Below are 21,036 nucleotides of genomic sequence, written 5' to 3'. Positions count from 1 at the left end.
CTTCCCCTGAGACGTGAGACCTTGACTGGGGCCTGATAAGGAAAAGTCCAGTTCAAGCCTAGATCGGCGACGCAGTTCCGGGAGTCGCGATCGAATAGCAATGCGCAGCTCCGAGCCGTCAATTCGTCGGCTTTCGTGTGGGCGTAGAACCACTTCCAGCTCGCCCAGCTCGTCCAGCTCGCCCAGCTGTTGCAAGACGGAGCGATATGGGTGACGGAGCTGCCACGGTGGCGCCAGGTCTCGGTCTCGGCACGAAGTGGACAAAAATGAAAACAAAAGCCCCGTCATTACGCGGTGTGCGCGGCTCGGATTGACATAGAAATTATTCAAATTGAGCTTCTAGCCCCCAAGTGGCCCCGTTCGTGAGGCTGCCAACGTGGGGTCGGGGGGTGCTCTTGGCCCCACTGGCGTCTTGCGGTCACTGCGGGTAGTGATCGCCAGTAGGTCGCGTTCGCTTTCGGCGGTTTTTGATCGATCGCGTGCTCGTTCTTGGCCAAGCTACAAAGCACCACAGCAACAGCAGCAGCGGCAGCAGCAGCGACAGCGATTAATTATAAGCCCGCGGACAGTCGAGCCGGAGCTGCAGCGGAACGTACGACCTGGGCACATGTGGCCGACCTGGTCGGTGACGCAGACCACACGATGACGGATTGCTTTGCCCAGCTGATGCTGATCACCGAGGAAAACCGAATTCAATCTTGATTAGGGCCAACCGACACTTGAGAAGTGTACGATCCTCGTTCGGACCTCTGTTGGACCAAAATTTAGTTTGGGTGACAAAAGCCTGTATGAGCCAATTGTGACGTAAAGCGCCTCGCGAGTAATTGACTCAATTTAACCATCGACAACAACTATCGCGTTGCTGTGTTTGCCACACGACTCAGACTCGATGCCGTGTTCGCTGTCACTGTCCGCTCTGGCAGGCAACGTACCAATCACTGCGGACGTCTAATCCATTCGACATTCCGACAGTTCTAGTTCCCTCTAGCCTGCGGGAAAAAGTGTTGCCAAACGGTAGCGGCACCGAGGAGGAATTACTGGACCGATCACCTTGAACGCCGCCAGGAACGCGAGCCGGAACGTTGAGAGTTCTAGGGCCAGACATTAGAAGGTGTGTTTGAATTTATGATTGTTCTACGAACAGCCCGGGTCGTTGGGCTACAGAACAGTCGATGATAAAACTTTTCACAAAATAACAAACAAATGTGCGGTGCTTCTTCTTATCGGCCCAACATAGCGAAAAGAGAACTTTAAGTTAACCCCTTCAGCTGTGCGGTGAAAACCGTGAATAATCCGCATGGCCGGCGGGTGCGATTGCGGCCCGAGGGCTTTCGCTTGGCCATAAATTCATTACCAGGGCCTGGCCCGGCACGGCCAAAGGGTCCTGCGGTGCGAAAGTGCTGCTCAAGTTTTGCCACGAATCTCCGGCACCCCCGGCGAGGTTCGAGAAATCCTGACAGGCCCGTGCGGAATGTCGGTTCCCCCTCGCACACAGCACGGGGATTAGGGATTGAAAGCTCCCAAGATGTTCGCGGGGCTTTGAAGAATTGATTTGAAGCGGTTCACCGAAGGCCAATCGAAGATGGGGCCAGAAATTATTGGCAGCCAGCGGAAGGTTGTAAATTTATCCCAAAATTCCATCGCGCCCGCCACCGCCGTCGGTGGTTCCTGCAAAAATCCGACGCCAACGAACGACGCTACGCGGCCCCTAGATTTGCCTGCCTTCACTCCGACGGGGAACATTTTTGCGGATTTGGCACGCCAACGCCGACCTGGTGGCCATACTAGCGGTGCCATTATTGCTCCGCCACGACGCGCCAAGGCTTTCGGCTTCTGGTGCTCGTGGCGAAACGTGAGCTTCGGCGAGGTTGGATTATTATTTTCCCAAAACCCCCCTCTGAGATACCGATTATCAGATCGGGCACGAAATCGCGCTTGAATGACGAAAGTAAATGACGATTAACTTTCGTAATGTCTTCCGTTTTGGAATCAATTACCGACCCACCGAAGGGAAGGGCTTTTAATTGCGTCACCCATTGCGGGGGCCAGGGTGCACCTTCTTAGGTTACATGCGCCAGAAAGTCGCGGTCGCCCCATTTTCGGAGTTCAAGAAGCGGGGTTCTTCTGGATTCTGTGGCATCCCCAATTTGTTGCCCTTCTTTATTACATTTTTAGGATCAGCATCCCCGTGAAGGCAAGGCAGCGGGATAGAATTATTAATAACGATAATTATTAGGATTGCATTACGACCCCGGACGGGCTCAGCGGGGAGTATCAATTATCTGGCCGGTGACAAGCGAAGCCCAAGTCAGCGAAAAAATCCGCAACCGACCGTTTCCTGCCTCTCGGATGGGGCGCTAATTTGACCAAGAACTTCGGGCAGCGCTTCGGGTAAGGCAGGCAAAGATGGCAGATATCGGAGCAGAGACTGTCGGCCGCTTTTCGGCACCGAAACGATGTTTGGGGCGAATAAAATATCAACATTCCACGCTGTGTTTAATCGCGCTAATGGCCACTGGCCGGTGCCACCGGACCCGGGAGCCTCTTTTGCCTGAAGTGCCGACAACGAAAACCGAGAACCTCGGGTAAGGGGCGCTCGATCCGCAGCGCGAACGGAAATGCCTCCTGTCCCGCGTTAATTCGGCGATTTATGCATCTCCGTGCTGGCCACGCGGGATACCTGCTGGCAGCAGCATAAAGCATGATTCTTGTTGCTTCATTATTGTCGTTCTAAGCGGACCCCGCAGGCCCGTTCTCACCGAACCAGGAACCGGGAGATCGCCGGCCGGCCAGAAAACGATAATTGATTTTCATTCAGCGACGTAATTAGAAGGCGGCTTAGAAAATTGGCTCACGCCGTGCGCACGGGTTCTAATTCGTGCCGCCGCTGCGGGTCGTCGTCGCCGCCGTCGCCGCTGGGAATTGAGACTTTACAATCGCCGTGGACGCCGCTGAGCTTTTGTGGAACCCGCGCTTGCTGCGGGTTCCTCGGGTTGAGATCTTAATGTGTGTGTCTTCCGCTCGCTCGGTGTCGATCGATTGCAATGAAGATTGTCTCACTCGCCTGTGATGCTTCCGCAATGGTCGGGTTTTCCTATTGTTCCACGCATCTGTTTGTTTGGCTGTTTTGCGAACCGATCCATGCTCAATTTCTGGTTTCCGGCATCATACGGAAACCATCGCAAGTATCTGAAGATCACTCAAGAAGGATTTTTGGGCGCAGACTTCCTTCTCAACCCCGAAAAACAATAAAAAGTGATTAGAATGGTGAAAGTTAAACGATATTCAAACCAGGAATCCAGAAATGATCCAGTCCTTAAACATCTTTATGATGCTTAAACCGGATGATGAGGGGTCTGTAGTTAATCAAACACCGATCGAACCTCGTGAACCCTGGTCCAAGTTGCTTCCCGCCGTTTCCCGATATTTAACTAACCACCGTCTGCCCCCGGACTAATCCGAACTAGACACCCAAGGCCGGACTTCTCACCGGGGTCGGCCCATCAGCCGGTCGGCCGGTCAATGACCGCACCGACGGCATCGGACGGAGTACAGCTAAATTACATAACCCCCATTACCGTAATACAAACTCCGGACCGGTCCAGACCAGACCCAACATCCCGCGCGCGCGCGCGCCGCAAAACAATTGTGACCTCAAAAGGCAGATCGATAGCTCGGGCAGGATCATCGATCGGTCGCTCCCATCTGCATCCATCTACCGTTACGGGCAGGAAGAAAAACACACCCCATGCCACGGCTCTTTATGGGATCAGCTCCAGGTCCACAACCGGGCCCCTGGACCGGGGCGCATAATCTCATAACAAGTTCACTAGACTCGCCTCCCGCGGGGGGCCACTACGGCGAACGGGCGCAGCTGGAGCCTCGCGCTAGTCGGCGCAAGACGCAATGTCTAGGCAGTCCCGACTTCGACGTTCGACGACTCTCCGACTCCGACCCGGTTCTCGGGCTCAATTTAGGGAGATCGATCGGGACGAACGGGGGTCTCTGTTGCGCTGTATCCCCCCCGCCGCTCGCCGGTGCGCTGCCCAAAAAAGGAGCTCCGGCGAAGAAGGCAAAGAGGCCCAGATGGAAGCTCATCATCATCGGGCGAGGTTATTGATCCACTCGGGAACGACCTGTCTGCTGTGCTGTTCGCCCCGTGCACCGCCCCGTGCACCGCCCTGTGTTGTGTCTGTGGCTTCGCGTGCCGTTTTTTGCCTTCCAGCCGAGAGGGCCCAACCGAGGGAGTTGCTGCAAGGAACCTATCCGGGCCGCTGCAAAATAGGCTCTGCCGCTGCTGCTGTGGCTAAGCTGCTCTGCGGAGGAAGTTACGTTGCTTGTTGATTGTTGTTAATAGTCGATCTTCCCCCGGAGAGTCCTCTCCGGCAGCGACTGATGAGGCAGATGTTATCGCCTGTGACTCTCCCGGCTGCTGCTCCTCCACGGACGACGACGACGACGATCGTCGGACGGTCACCTCACGGAGCCTCATGATGGGTGATTTATAGTGAGGCCTATAACAAATGAAACCGAACCCATCACAGGAGACCACGGCAAGGCACTTTTAGGTGGAGCTGCAGCAGGAAAATCCGAACGCGAGAACACAAAATAATACGAAAATCGACTCCGAGAAACTCCGAGAAGTGCAGAACGCACACAAACACACGCGGGGAAAAACGGGTGAGTAGCTTCGACATGGAATTATGTAAAAGCGGTAATGACTCGGGACCAATCGGGAGTAGAACGACGGAGACGTGGACGAAGTGGAGAAAAAATCAGCTGCTCCAGTCCGGTCGGTGCAAAGACCGGTCCCGCGGTCCCCTACAATGTTGCAGCGTTCTTGGGCCAGCGTGAAGACACACATGTGTGTGCAGGAGACGACTTCCTGGCGTTCCACTGGCGGCGACGGAGGGCGGTAAGTCTCGCCAGTAATTTGCGCGCGGAGCGGAGCGAGGTGGAAGAAAATTATTTATCGCATACCCGCCGCATGGGCCCTCGGCTTCATCTGGGCCAGCCGCAGAACATGCGCATGACATGATGATGAGCGGCAGTTGATTGGTCGTCGGGCCATCGGGTGGGGCCCGGTAACCAGTTTTCCGCGTGGCCGCGTCAAGAAGAAGATCGCCCTCGTTGTGGTGGGTTGGGGTGATTATCTAATCACGAAACGCCCGCTCCCGCTAGAACCTAGAACCGGCCGGGAAGCGGTGGGCGGGGGCTACGCAACGTACCGTGGGTCACAACACGCGCGCCCGGGGCCAACGATCGTGACCTAACGGGGCCCCGGGTTGATCCCATGAATCCCGTATCGTCGTCGTCGGTCGGACGAACATCCTCCGCCAGCAAAATCAATCACCGCTCGGTGCGCTCCGCTCCGGATCACACGGAACGGAACCTGGCAGATCGCGAGCCCGACAATGACCTTCAACTGTCGGAGCAGCAGCATCATCATCGGAAATAATCACTCACTTCGGCGCGTTTCGAGTTCGTCAAATTTGGGAGAATGATCGAAAAATCGATCGCGTCTGATCGCGGGACCTCCAATTACGGGTTGGTGGGCCCCCTCGCAAGGGCCAATCTTCGGGGTCGGGGTCTGTGTTTAAGGTGTTGCTTTTGGGGAGGACTGTGAGAAAGAATCTGTCGGAAACAACGACGAGTACGATCCGTAGTCAACCATCCATTTAATAGATTCTCTTTTTGAATGTTTACCCGCAAAAAAAACGGCCGGACCTAGCTCATAAATATGAAGTCCGTCCAGGGCACTGGAACCAGCGCGGCGCTTCTTCGCTTTGTGCGGTTTGGCGAAATGGTGCCCCATAAAATGTGCCACAGCAAACACCTTGGGGTCTTACAACTTCTAAAACCCTAATTCTTCTTCCGCTTCATGCGCCGGGAAGGATCTTTATGACTCACCACGCGTTGGGGCCACCAGAGTGGTGACCAGAGTTTGAAGGCACACCAGTGCTGTGTGCTGTTTCGCTATGCTTTAGCGTGCCCTATCAACACAAGGCGGTGACCCAATGGAAGACGGTGCCAGGTGCCGTGCGCGATGCGGCATGCACGAGCGCCCGGCCCTCTCGGTTAGAAGTCAAGGTTTTTCCGCCGCGCGCTCCGAGTCGGAGGAGGCTCTCGGCCAGGGTCAATGGCAGACACCGAGCGGCTTGGAAATGAGCCAGAGGTTATTATGAGAGGAACGGCTGGAACGACGACCACAACGACGACGACGACGACGACGCAACACCGACGAGGAAGAAGCGGAAAGAAAAACTTACCAAGCTCCGAACGGAGATGATGGCCAAAGCAGGTTGCCGCGCATCGCCGGTGCCGGTGCTGCCGAAGGGGAAGGGCTCCGTGGGGCCCCTTCCAGGGCCGAGGGATGATAGGAACACGAGCGCGCCGGCACCGATGCTTTATTAAAATCGAAAATGAAAACGCTTCTTTGCGGCGGCCAGTCTCGGATCGGTGGCCTTGTTACCGGCTCTCTCTCTCCGGCTCCTCCGGCATGGCTTATGCTGTGCCACTTGCCGCCACCGCCACCACGGCGTGTGTGTCTGACGGCGTGCGACGCAACGAAGCGCAGCCCACATGTTGCGCTGGCGCACATATTTGCTATCCGAAGAACGAACCGAAGCGAGCAAGAGAAGAAGTAGAGAAGTGCTGCAAAATGCAGCCCAAGAACTGGTGTGGTTACGGTCAGCCGGCGAGTGTTTGAAAAATTGTTCGAAAACACGATAATGTTGGCAAAAAGGGGATTTGTAGAACTCCAAAAGCGTTCGCGAATTCTATCCCCTTCCATCGTGACCACGTTCGGGGAGGCCGCTTTTTTTTGCAATCATCCCGCTTGATGACATGTAATCGGCGTGCAGCATAAACCCGGGCGATCAACCGATCAGTCCGGGAATCAGTCCGCTGCACGACCGAGTGCAGCGGAACCGATGCGAGCCCTAATGCGAGGTACGTTATGGCTGGACGATGATGATGCTCCGGGTCGGCGAAGTCACGTCTGCGCATCATGCTAGCGTTTCTAATTGAATTTTCCGTGGCCGAAACCAGAAAAAGAAAAGAAGGGAAAAAATACCCGATCCAGCCACAAATCGCTCACCGCGATCGATTCTTCCCAGAATGCAGTCAGCTCCAAGAAACCACACACACATGAACCATAAATTATGCTCGGCGAGCTCCACACGCCGCCGCCATTCGCCGTGGCACGGCGACGCACCACGATCGCAAGGTGGCCCCAGCACGGACGGCCATATCTTTTGTCACTCTCTAGGACCGATTCTAGGAACTGCACTGCCCATTCGCGTCACCCTCTCTCTCACTCTCTGCCCAACAGTCCAGTCCAAGTGTGTGATCGATACGATCGATACGGAGGAGCACCGATCGTTTTTCTCGCAGTGTGAGATTTTTAGCCACGGCACTTGCACGAACGGCGAACACTGTCAAGGAAATTTGAGGACAAAAATCCTCAGAGCCCCAGAGACCTGACCCGACCCTCGACGAAGCGGGGGTCTCCGCGATAGCGATCGCAGTCTCCGGCGGGGGGTGAACTTGAAACCGAAGCACAAGAACGCGATCTCCTGGCGGGAACGATCGCACGCGAGCGGGAGAAATTTACCCATCAAACCATGGCCATGCGTGTGTGTCGCGAACCGCGGGGATCACCACCCCCCTGGCACAGGAAACAGCGCGTTGTGAAGCGGAAATACACGGCGCGCAAAAAACCGAAGAAGAACAAAGAAACTCGATGCGCGCGCAAGCGACGAACCCGCTTTTTGCGAGCGGAAACTTCAGACCGACGGCTCAGGCAGTGACAGTGGGCCGCGGGACCGGGAGATTGAGCGAAGGAGCCGACCCGACCAGTGCCCGATTGTAATGAAAATGGAAACGATTGCAATAAACAACGATTCAATTTATGATGACTGCGTAAGTAATGGGTTCTAGCGGGTCGGGCCCATGGCATGGCATGGCGTGGCAGGTTCATAACGATTCGAGCTCCACTGAGGCTGAGACTGGCTCCGCCGGGGCCTCACCGAGGACCGAAATCCGTTGGCACCTTTCTTCCGGCCGTACGACGCCGTGAGTCATTTGCATTGTGTGTTTGCAGTCGCGCCGGTAACGCGCGCCTTCCGTTGCACCGTTGCGGTTCGCCATCTTCATTTGTTTGTTTGTTTGCCTGCCCGTTCGGATTGGTCAGTGAACCCGCGGGACAGTCCGTGGACGTGCCGCGCCGTTTGCCGGGCCAGCCCGGTGCGGTGGCCAGCAAACATTCGTCATTCGCCGCCGCCGCCTTGCAGATCGCCGCTTGCCATGCCACTGCAACACGGCTAAAATAAACAACAATCGCGTCGGTCGCATCGTCACGCAAAAAAAGCGAACACAGACCCACAGCAGAACACAGCTGCGCAAGAATGGACCGGCCGGCCGGCTTTGGCAGGAGATTAAATTAATATTCCGTCAACGGGTCGCGCGCGTTACTTCGCGCGTACATTGTTCGCAAGCCGGAGGGGACGGAGGCCGCATAAAAAGTAACAGCTTGTCACCGGCGATCTCCCCGGTGCGGGGCCCCGGTCCGCGCATACACATCAAACACCGACGGGTCAATCGACGGACTTCGATTCGGATTCGCACTTGTCGAGTGTCGTGTTTTGCATGACGATTGTCGTGTTGATTTGCACAGCACTTCTTGGGAATGAATGGAGCCCCTTGGGACCTGGTTCTAAAAGACACACAGAAACATCTACGAAAAATCGGTCCGACAAACTGATCCGAGCGAACAAATGGACCCTGGCGTTTGTGGGCCATCAATCATCCGAATCGAAGCCACAGCGATCCGGACGGATGCCGCGGGCGATCGATCGATCGCACGCGCCAAATCTAGTTCAGCCATCTCCCCCATCGAAAGTACGGCCTATCTGCGATGGACTACTTACCGGGTCCGATTCGAGCTTGCTGACTCTGACCGCGCGCGCATTATCGTTCTAACGGCATCGGCGGACCCGGTAATTTTTCAGCCTCCCAAAAAGCCCGCATCCCGTTTCAGACCGATGGGTCAATTCGGTTGGGAACCCGCCACGGGTTTGGGGTTTAGTTTTCGCGAAACGGTGCACCTACCGATCGGTCTTCTAACCCTATGATTAGGCCCCAGCCACGGTGCTGAATAAAAGTGAAAAACCAAAGCAACCCGCGGCTCGTCAAAATCGTGCACAGTAACTCGAGATTGTTACGAGCCACGCTCGTTACAAGGGCCCTGTTAGAACCTTCTTCTAACCCTGCCCACGGATCCCGGACAGCTTCGGGCGAACTCGAGCCGGGCCCGGGATTTTCAATATGTAGAATCGAACCACGCAAAAGTACCGTTTCACGGTGTGCTCGGAAATATTGGGAGCAGTTGGCGTGCCCGACCTAACACTCATCATATTTTAGCTCCCGGTCGGATCCCGGGTGGGTCAAATCCGACCTACAGGCTTTCTGCGTACTCCCTGTGCGTCGCAAGAACCCGTTGCTCGTAAACCCAATTTGACTGACAGCTAACCCGTGCCGGTTCGACGGATGGGATGGTCTCCCGGTCCGTACGGGGCCCCGGTACTTGACACCCCGGAAGCAATCTTCCCGGCCATCACTCAAACTTGCGGCGCGAGCTGTGTGCAGTCGCGGGGTGCATAGGTGCCCGTGCACACTTCGCACGGCCACGGCCACGTGAAAGGCCCGACGACCCGACGGCGGCCATCAAAAGTCTTCGGTGCTAAACCTCACTCTTCGGTTGACGAGCCTGCCTGCCGCGACCTCAAGTGGTTCAGTTACATTTGCAAGTCTGCTCCACCTCGCGCGGCCATCGGTGCCCGCCCATTTCATCTTGGAGCACCACCCCACGTAAGCCTATCATTAACAAACATTCACCGTTTTTTTCGCTTCTCGAGACGGCAACCCATTCGGAAGGCAGAGTAGAACTCGGTTCATTCTATTCAATTTGTCCGTCATATGCTAGTCGCGTCGCTTTTGCGTTTAATTTTCTTTCTCTATCTGCGCCGTGTGCCCTTTGGCAGAGGCTCCAGTTTCTGCCTAGAACCCACGGCTATAAGACGTTCATCGGTGGCTCAGGGGACCGTGAAAATGCAGAAGGCACAAAATGTGGCCAACACAACAACACAATAGTGTCCCACTAGCCACCCAACGCTGCCGGCCGATGATCGGTACAATTAATGCCCGGCGAAGCCCCCGCTCGTTGACGTCAGGAAGCCGGCAAAAGACGAGAATCATAGCAACCCGCGGGAAGCTCCGTCAGGAGGAGGCCTCGTGGGCCGAAAAGTTGATGAAGTCACTTAGGCGAACCAAACGGTAAATGTCGCAACATCGATTAAAAATAATGAAAAAAGAACGAGAATTCCTGGGCCCCGTTTGGAGCATAACGAGGCCCGTGCAGACGGACGCTAATCGCGCACCATTTTTAGAGACCCCTAATCGTGGCGGCGTTTGGGGTGGTGCTGAGTACGGAAGAAAAGAGCTCACAACAAGCACCATCAGCAGCACCATCAGGTCTCTATTCTTGGGTCTAAGAATGGCCACGAAACGCTGCCGGAGGAGCCCAGAAATAGCCCGGCTCGATGATGAGATGGGCGATGAGATAACACAAAACTGATGGCCATGCTTATCGGCCGAAAAATAGTGGAAAATGCTTTACAATCCTTTGCCGTATTGTTGACCGCTCCTTCAATGAATGCTCCGGAAGCATAACAAATCCGTATTTAAAGGAACTGCTTGTAGGAGATTTCATTAGTATAGAATAATTTGAAAAAGAAGTCCAATTCCCTTCGAAGACGAATGTCGTGCCTTATTTTCATAAATCAAGACACTACACACACGAACGTAGACGGCGAGTGGCCAGGAGGAACCGGTTAACCGGTTCCAGCACGGGACACCCCGATCGATACGCGTTGATTGCGCCACTAACAAGAAAGTGCCGTTTCGTGTAATCACAAATCGCGCTTCTTCGGCGAATCGCCACGAAAGAGGCCACAGGCCAGCCAGTTGACCAGCCAGTTGCAATTGCATAATGTGCCGGTCCCGGCCAAGGCAATGTCACACACGGCGGGGGCACGCGCGGCTGGGGCGATGCAATTTATCGTTTTGGAAACGATTAGATTCCACCGGCCGGATGCGACATACCGTGGTCATCCGGTCGCTGCAGTTATGCTGCTGGCCCGGACGGTGTGGCACGTGGTGGATTACGTTACGCGGCCGCATAACGGAACTCTGTGCAATTGCGGCCCTTCCACCCGCCGCGCATCAACTGTCGCCATTGTCCTTTCCCGGTCCGCACGCGTTTGGTGGACCGGAAAAAGGACACACCTCGTGCCGGGCCGGGCGGCGTGTTGGGCCATGTGACGAACCGAGTGGTGTGGCACGCAACTGGTTTTGTATGCACACGGACTCCGACGATGGACTGTGCGGTCCGGTGTCGGTGACAACTCCCTGGCTCCCTGGCAACTTCCTTCGATTGTGTTTGATTGCAGCTGTGGCCGGCGGACGGACCGCTAATCTTTCGCTTATTCTAATGTGCCGGCGTACAGTGGCCGCACGTGCACCGACCAACTGGACATAAAGCCGGCTCCGGGTGCGGGTCGGGTGCGACCTTGCGGCGGTGCACCACGAAACCACGTCGGCCACGTTTGTGGCCATTTTAATTACGTTTTACACCCTGGAGGGCCGTTAAAGTGAATCTTGATTAGCCGCGGTCCGTGCCCTTAGTCAACCGTAGGTTCTTGGTTCGTGACTGAAGAGTGTTTGCATATCGTCCGGTGATGATCTCCGCGAGCCGATTTTAGCACAATGAGTAATAGGCGCCTCCGAGAGCCCATCGAAATCGTTGGCGAGGATTATATTAAAAAATGTATTTTCAAACAAACCAGAAATACGTCACCCGGTCACTGTTTTGAACCCTTTAGAGTGTGCCACTTCGACAGTCGTCGAACAGAAAAGCCCCCGCGCAGTAACCGGTCCGGTGTAACGCCCGCGTCAGTAACGCACCGGTCAGTGGCAGGGTCTTTGTAAAGGTCTCAGAAGGGCACGGCGCACGGCTTCTTTCTCCTCATGTTTATTCATGGAATTTGCAGCACAGGATGACATGGACTCGACGGCGGAGATGGTCCCGAACCCCGGGCAAGAAGGAACTGGTGGACATTCTTCGCCCACTTTGCCCATTCGGACCACTGCACAATCGTGATGCTGCTCCGTGTGATGGTGACCGGAGATGATAGCGCAACCTTTCGCAAATGGCTGCGTCGCGTTGTCACGCAGCAGCGTCCGTACCGCCAACGATTGGCCGTTTTGCCGCATCGATGGCACTGGAACTTTACGGAAAGAATGTGTTCAATGGGAAGTTTACAAAAGATACGAAAAAATAGACAACCCGGAGCTTCAAAGACTTCCAATCGCAGTAGCAGTAGCAGCTTCGTCCTCGGTCACTTTGATAGGTTCCTACAATCAATCAACTAGTCAATCAAAGCCATCGGTTCCCTTTGACCTCTCAGCCCTCCGAAGCCCGGTAATTATCCGCCGCGTGCTAAGCAGGCGGCGCAAATGGAAGAAGGACACAAGAACCTTGCACAAACAAAGCGAAGGAACTATGATCTCACAACCGGAACACAGGTGCCCGGCAAGGTGAATCATAAATCATGACCGTGCACCACCGGCGATCGGTCACGCTGCCCGCCCGATGATTGTACCAAATTCCTGAGCATCACAACCCCGATGTTCCCCGATGTGTCAAGGCTAACCTTGATGTCCTGGAAGGCTCACCGACGCGAGGGGGGCGCTGCAATCGCTGGCATCATCGTGCTTAATTTAAAAAAGCGTTAGCAAATTAAAAAGAATCATGTTGGACCCAAAGTTGGATCGTGACGGCGTTCCGGAGCATCCCGGCGGACGTTGCGGGATGGATGAGATCAGCCACGAAGCTGCGCAGATCAACGCGTCAACGTTCACCGCCGGTGACTCACGCGTGTTGTGATTCGCTCGCGGAAGTGTGAGGTTCAAGGACTTGGCTCGTTCCTTTCTTGTCCATGTCCACCGGCCTTGAGTCCGTGGGCCGGGCAAAGGATTATCCAAACAACACCCGCGTTAAAGGTCGATCACACACCCGTTAATGCCGTTAAAATTAAGTTGAGACGAAAGGGAAATTGGACTTCACACCCATCGCCCATCACAGAGCAGCAGAGAGAATGGGCCGCAGGGATTCCGGCCCGAGCCTCGCCGGTGGTGGTCATAATAATAATCATTATCAACGATTCTGCTCAATTACTGATTGTGTTTACTTATGCGCCGCCACCGCCTGCAACGGGCGCGGCCATCTTCAAGTGCATTCAAGTGCGTGCGTGCGTAAAGACTCGGCCCTGGCTGGGTTCACGGAGGTGCGCCCTTAAGTATGTTGCTGGGTGCCCCGTGAACAAACCATTGATCATCATTATCGTTTGCCACTACCTGACCCGGGCCGGGCTGGGTGTCCTGTCGATTATAGGAATCGTTAAGCAGCGCAAAATCTCGAAGAATGGTTTTTCGCCTTCCCGCCTCTGGGACGCAGGTCGATGGTCTGCCGCCCTGACGCGCCGCCTGATGTGACGCATCGGGATAATGATATAATTTATCGATCGATCGATGATTACTAGAAGCCACCGGTCGCCGGTCGGCAATTGCGGATAATTCGCAAATTTCTGTCAGGTGCTACTGTGCGGTGTCCTTGAATCCCCTGGACGTGTATTCGAACGTGTTTGAACCATCGTGTGGGCATTAAACCGCATGACTTGGTCAGATTTGAGCTGTCGAATTGAGCGCCAAACACTGGCCATCCGAAGTGAAGATCCGATCCCAGGAAGGAATTTCTCTGTCCGCAAAAAAAACAGGACTAATTGCTTCAGAGGCCAAATTTGGGCAGTGGCCATGTCGAAAAATGGGTACAAAAATGCGGAACTGCCTGCGGGACTGGAATGTAGTAATCTCTAGTCCTAATGGTCGGAGCTGATGGATGGCTGAAACGAGCGATAAAAAACAAGCACGGTCCATCAAACGGTGCGCCCGGGTGGCCCACTGCACGGTCTTCGACACAGCTGACTCCGAGCTGACATGTGCCTTTTTGTGTGGCCGGCAAATGCAAGGCTCCCTTGCGCAGGAACCTCGCCGTAAGATCGTTTTGTTTTATGGACCCCATTAAAGCGAGATGCGCCTTGGATTCGCCTTGGCTTTGTGGCGGTTTCTGTGGCGATATAAAACACTGCAGCAGCAGCAGCCATCCATCCTCGTCCGGCTGGATGTCTGGTGGTGCACCGACCACCGAGTCGTAATTAAAAGAATCCAGTGCAGTTAATCTGCACAATTAGTCATCAATTAATGGCGCTGGAATGTGCGAATCATCATCCCAAGGCGGCCCCACATGCGGTCGCGGGGCCCCAGGGATGCAGCGAGTTTGTTCCTCGAGGCGATCCTTAAGGTCAATGGAGCGATAAAGAACCGAGCAAAAACCTACGATGATCATTTGAATACCTTGGCCAGTCCTCTTGGGCCAAGAGATAAGCAAAGCATACCTTTGAAAAAATTGTATGATAAAAAACGAAATATTTTGCCTAAAGAGCAATCTAGAAGGGTAGAGAAACAACAACGAAACAATCCTCCGGCCAGAGTCTTGAAGGAGTTTTGCCGATTACCGACCACCGATCGCCACACATGATCACCACTTGGCGTTGGCACCTCCAAAGTGCTCGAATGTAACGAAAGAACACGACCGACCAGTGTGTTCCCGCAATGTGCTCCTGCTCGACGTGTCAGAGACCTTTCGCCCGGCACCCAGGCACACACTTCACCGGCCGATGGCTAAATTTATGGCTACTCGCAAACACAGAGCCTCCAGAGTGAGATATCGTCCTACGGCGCAACATTGTGCGCCCAAGAAGAGATCGATCAATCCCGGTCACCCGGGAGACCATCTGAAGTGGTCCTCGGACCGCGTGCCCAACGTCAGCCCAGCCCAGTCTCTTTGCTGAAGTGCTCTTACGGGCAACTCGCCACTGCGCGAACCGCGGGAGGCTCTTTCCGCTTTAGTTACATTTTAATAATCCACCATTAGTGGCCACCTCGGCCATTGCTCACTCGCTGGACGCCCTCCAACAGGCCGGGCACCCGTCGAGAGTGCGTTCTTTGTAGTGGACTGCGGGCCCCGACCGGCTGCCACAGCTTAGCTAAAATGCAATTTTCGTCCGACTAATTCCAATTCCGACTCCGCCGTCGTTGGTTCCCCCGGTTGACCTACAATCGACCACCAAGAGCAGCGAGCATAAAAAAGCATATGTCACTCCGGCACCACCACTGCCAGCACCCGGGTGGAGGTCGGTGACTTGCACGTGTGTTTTGGGTGAAGGGGGTGGCCTCAAAACCCTCCGCCGAATGGGCGAATGGCGCATAAATAAAACGCCGTGCCGCGGATTTCGCGGCATTGTGTGCGATTTGCAAACAATATCGATCGATCGGCCGCTGGCTGGTGGCTAGTGGTTTGGCTTTGATTTCCACCCCCTGTCCGGCTGCCAATTTTACTTCCAGCCGGAATGCCGGTGCTGCGACTGACCCAAGATTTATGTGCGCTACACGTTCTCTGTGTGCTGATAGTGGACAAACAGGGTGAACAACATGGACCAATAATAAAAATGTCCAAAACATGTTTAATGCTGTTACGGTCACGTTGAGAACGATTTTTGAAATGACACTCTGATAAAAAAGATTTCGCGAAAATAAAACATTCTCATTAGAAGCACCCTGTGTCTGGACGATCGAACCCCGTGTCTTGACGACGCTTGGCGCGGAGTGTCCTACGGGACGCAAAACACAAATTCTTCCAACCGACACCATTAGCCTTGTAGGCCCACAGTGGCCCCCCGTGTCCGGAGCCAGAGTTCGGTTGGTAGATCACGAAATTTTACAAATGATTGAACACTGAGTCATAGCACTCGGCCGTCGCGGCGGACATTACGGCGAACACTCGGGCTCGGCCCCTGGCCATTTGCGGTTCCCGGCAGCCGACGGAGGCCAAGGGCCAACTGCCTAACAGATTGGGTATCAATTTTACGACCCACCGCCCGGTACTGGAGCGGCGCTCTGATCTGAGGAAACTGGAATTCGGTTTCACGATCACCACCCCAACGAAAAGGATGCCATGAACCCTTGGGGGCGATTATTAACATTCCAGGAAATTCGGCCCCTCGAAGCGCACACCGATTTGGGAGTCAACACTCTGTTTGCTCAGGCCGCGATCGATTTACGCGGTTGCGACATTGGACTTCGGAGGAGAACGGAATGGGGCCAACCACTCGGTGGACCCATCGTCTAGGGGTTTGCCATTTTCTGTTACCCCGATCGCTTGAACCGAGTCCAACAATGTGCGATAGGTACGTTTCGCTTTCATCGCGCTCGTCCGAGGGAAGTGTCTCAGAAAGACATCAGAAGGAGTTCATTTTTTCTTTCCTTCTCCATCCATCATCTGTCCATCGGTGGGTACAATGGGCGAGAAAACTGCAGGCCCTGCGCTATTGGGCTCACGCGCGCGCCGTGGCCCTGGAACCGGTTGGGGTGTTGGGGGGGAAGCTAGCGTTTTTGCTTCTGTCCCGCCGACAGGCGTGACAAAATTTCCACCGGCCAACACGAGCACGAGCTGTCGAGTCGGCTATCGGCTTTTCTTGGCTTCCTAACCACCGATCATCGTCATCGGGAGGCCGTGATTGACTTTTTTCGCGTCATTTTCACCACATAAACAGCACACCAGCAACCACCAGCACCGCTACCAGCGATCAGCGGCTCGTTACATCACCCGGCTCTGGCCACACGCCGGTCCACACCGAGTTACCAGAAAAACACGACTTCTCGTCAGTCGCGTATTTGATCATCACCCCGTCCGGTGCGGTAGCCAACGAAGCCGCCGCCGAGCATGGCTGGCACGAGCGTAGGGTCTGCATGATCTGCTATCCGGAGCACTAAATGCCGGTCACTCGGAGTCGGATTTTCTCGCATGATTTCATTCCCGGGCAACTGAAACTAGATCCCCGTGCGCAAGATAATGATGGCCTAGGTTTAGCGAATGGCCCCAGCCAGCCAGGAAGCACCCGGGTTAAGCACCGTCAGCTTCCGCACAAACTTGAATCCTTTTCTGCGACCACACAACCACACCGCAACCTTGGCCCTTGGAGTCCCTGTGCCACGCGGCTGGTCAAATCAATCAGCGGCCGCAGCAATCCGGTCGTACCTACCATAAAAAGTCGTAAAAGATTATTTTTATTGCCGAAACTCATTAAAGTTACATGGCTCTTAATTACTGCACTCGGCGGCCGCGGCCATTTAGCGGGCTCCCCACTCTGGAACGCAGAAAATGGACACCAAAAAAGGGAAGATGCTGCTCGCTCTACGATCCTGGACGCTCGGACCGGACCGGACCGGCCCGGCCGGGTGCCTGGGTGATCCCCATTTAAGGTGCAACTTTGTTGCAGCCCAATGCCGCTCCGGATCGCTTACGCGGTGGCGGAAACGAAGGATAGAGTTCGTATTTGGGCTCCCCGAAGCCGTAGGTGGCAGCAGCCGTATAGGAGTGGTCTCCGTGAGTGAGTGGGCCAATTAATGGGGAACTTTCTTCGCGCGTTTTTCTGCGATCACTGCGGGGACGCAGTAGCGTTGGCAGCGGTGTGTGTGAGCGTAGCGTGATCGATAGATGTGTCTCTCATCTACGCCCGTCAAAACGGCCACCACATCTCAAACGCCACCGAGCCAGCGCCGTTGAGATGTTGCATTATTAATCATTTCTCCTTCGCTTTCAATTCTCAACCGCAAAAAGTGCACTTGGACGACACCTGGAGGACCGTTTCGCAAGGACCGGAGCGGAGCGATGAAGGGATATAGATTTCATCAAACCCGTCGTGCGTCGCGAGGGAGCGGCCACGAAATGGTGCGTGGTGTGCCCTGATGGCTGAAGCGATCAATTCACGCTGAGCCCAGGAAAGCTCCGCCACGACGCGGTTCGGTTGCGTAACGTACGGCTTCACCGTCGAAGGGATGCTTATAATTCGCGACGTCTTAAGACACCGCCGGCGGCTACGGGGCTTGGGGCCGCGGTAAACGGTAGGATCGCTTATGGCCACACCGTACACTCCACTCGGCATCGATTTTGAGCCGGGCAGCCGGGTTCGCCGGCTGTTCTAAGGCTGTTCGAACAAACACTGCATTGCACTCCCTTGAGCGGGGCCCGAAGACTTATCGTTTTGGGGACACAACAAACGAAGCACGGCGCCACAAAATGAAGACATCTTCAGGCCAGCCAGCAGCTGATGATGCATTTCGACCTTTCGCTTACGAGTGCGACCCGCGGGAGCCTCTGGCTTCTGGTATTTTCCTTCGCACCGGCGATGCCCTTTTCCCAACTCCGAGATGCGATGGGGGAAAAAATGTAAATTTTGCAGATCTCAATTCTCGCACCAAACGTGGCCGAAAGCGGTGGCCATCGCGTTGCGCGCGTTCGACGGCTTTTGGCTAAACGAGGTTAAAAGAAGAATCTTCGCCCGTTCGATGGGCTTTGGGCAACAGGAGAAGAGTTTCTCGCCGCCGACGACGACGTCCTCGACGGTGAGAGATCGTTGCGATTCAATTACGCAACACGCTAGCCAGGAAAATTATCAGCCGAAGAAACAGCAAACAACACTTGCAGAGTATTGACTTCTTAATCGGCGATTAGCCGCGTTTGGTGCACTTCTATTGTGCAAAGGTTTGTGCAAGACCTTTACTGAGGCGGCTCGCTTGGGGGCGGAGAAACCGTTAGGTCCCAGCAGTAGTGTCGTTATGGTTCACTTATATCACTTAACCTTCCAGTTATCATCGCTGTTCCCGTTGTGCCTCACGCGTTGCAGGCTGGCCGTGTTCGGAGCAGGTTTTGGAACGGATTTATTTTGTCACATCCGCGAAACCACAGTTCTCACTGCCTTGGCCGAAGTGGGAAGAACGTCTTGTTTCGAAACGCCGTTACAAATCGAGCTTCGGGTGAAGACTTTCCCATCCACCAGTCAACGCCGAATGGGCTGTTAATCGAAAGATTTTCGTCATCACCGCGACGCTCCGCTCCGAAGCCATTCGTGAAGATGTTAGATTGTAAATCCGATCGCGCCCGGCCTGTAGGCCTCACAGCAGTTGGGACGGAGGCGTGATTGCTTACAGTGCGCCGCGACAGGAAACGGCGTTAACTAACGTGCGTCGCCGTTTGGCAGCCTGGGAAAGTCGTTGCGCTTTTATGGCGCGGTTGCAAAATATTTTCACGAAAGCATCAAGCGTGGGGCGGCGACACCGCCAGAGTTCTGCGCCCGAAGGGCACGCGGTAATCGGGGACGTGGAATCTTATTTATTAGAAACCGAACCGAGCATCAAGGTAAAAATGCGATGCGATCGCAGTCGCAAGCGTGTGTCAATTTGCTGCGCAGCTTCAGTATTTCGAAATGAGTTTCTTCAAATCCTGTCTGGCTCTAGCGCCCCGTCGCTGAACGGCTTCCTGTGGAAGACTTCACGGGGAAATCACGGGGAGTGGCAAGCGAACAATCCGCGTCTTCTCGGCCGCGATCCCGTCTGGAGCGATAGTATCTGTTGGGGGGAGGCCCACTACACGACAACCGCCAAACTCACGCTGCCCGCGGCAGTGCAGCGCACCTCGATCGGAACGATCGTGTGGCCGCGTGATGAAAACGGTGACGGTGTCGTGTGCAGGTCGTACTAATAAAATTGATTTTTATGCAACGCCTCGCCGGCGCGCTCGGCAACACCGAAGGTACGAAAGGGCCACCAGGGCCAGGAGAAAGCAATGCTCCGTCGGCTCTGGGACGAGAGAAAGATGGCGAATATCGGGGACATTGTCACGATTGTCACGCGCCCATTTGTTGGTGCGAAAGCGTAGTTCGATTTGATTGATTCGTTCGTCCGCGGGTTAGAAAATCCTTTCCCAAACAGACTGCTTTTCTACCGGCGTTTTGGGAGGTTCGTGAGACGATTGTCTTTTGCCCAGATCCCAGTGGGTGGATGAATAGTTTACCCAACCCGCAAGCGCAGTGGGTGTAGTGTGAAAGAAATGCCGAAGACCGTCCCCATTATTCAACCGCACGGGCGGCGTTTAGAAGTCCGCCTTTAACCTAACGGACAACCCGTTCCAGCCAATGTGCTATGGCGTCATGGGGTCGCGTGTGCTCCCGGCTAACCCCGACGGGGTTGGCCGGGCCCGCTTCCGTCTGAAGCCAACATAAATTAAAATCGGAAACAATGGCAGTAATGAACCGGCGCACAGCTGCACATCCGGAAGAAGGGGCTGATAATTTATGTGGAGAGCAAAAAACCAGGTGCTGGCCAAATGACGGGCAACGACGTTGGGAGAGATCTTCTCGGCGTCTTTCGGTGTGGCATCTGAATGCATCACATCAACCGACCGCACTTTGACTGGTTCCCGCCGGGAACGTAATTATCATTACGCTGCGGAAACGATGGGAAATTTTGAGCCCGTTCCGTCAGCGGCAACGGATTCGAAGATTTTTCAATATCTCGGCACCGCTTTCACGGCACGGCGGGCGGGCGGACGCGTAACGAGGCTTCTCCTCAAGTTGAAGGTCGAATACAACAAAGTAAGGCGATTGCGTTGCCGGGATAGTCGGCAGTGGCCGGATACCGTCAACTCCTAGGGATCGTAAACGGAAGCACAAATGCACCAAACATCGTTATTGGTTTCAATAGGGTTTGTATTTAGAAAAAGAGTACAGTAAACTATCATCAACGAATGATTATCCGCTGAAGGGCGCAGTTCGGATCCTTCGGAACACACAGTTCACTTCACCGTCGGTACGCAAACGTTCCCCCTTTCACGCAACGCAATTAATTCACGATCTGAATTCCTAGTTCAATGAAGCTCCTTCTTAGCTGCAGTTTAGTTCATATGCGTACGTTTCGAAATTAATGCTACTTACACACCTGAAAACCTTTGTACATAAGCGT

The sequence above is a fragment of the Anopheles cruzii genome, chromosome 2 (genome assembly GCF_943734635.1).
Source record: "Anopheles cruzii chromosome 2, idAnoCruzAS_RS32_06, whole genome shotgun sequence".
NCBI lineage: Eukaryota > Metazoa > Arthropoda > Insecta > Diptera > Culicidae > Anopheles > Anopheles cruzii.
The sequence above is the reverse complement of the archived record's forward strand: the minus strand, read 5'-3'. Positions refer to the sequence as shown.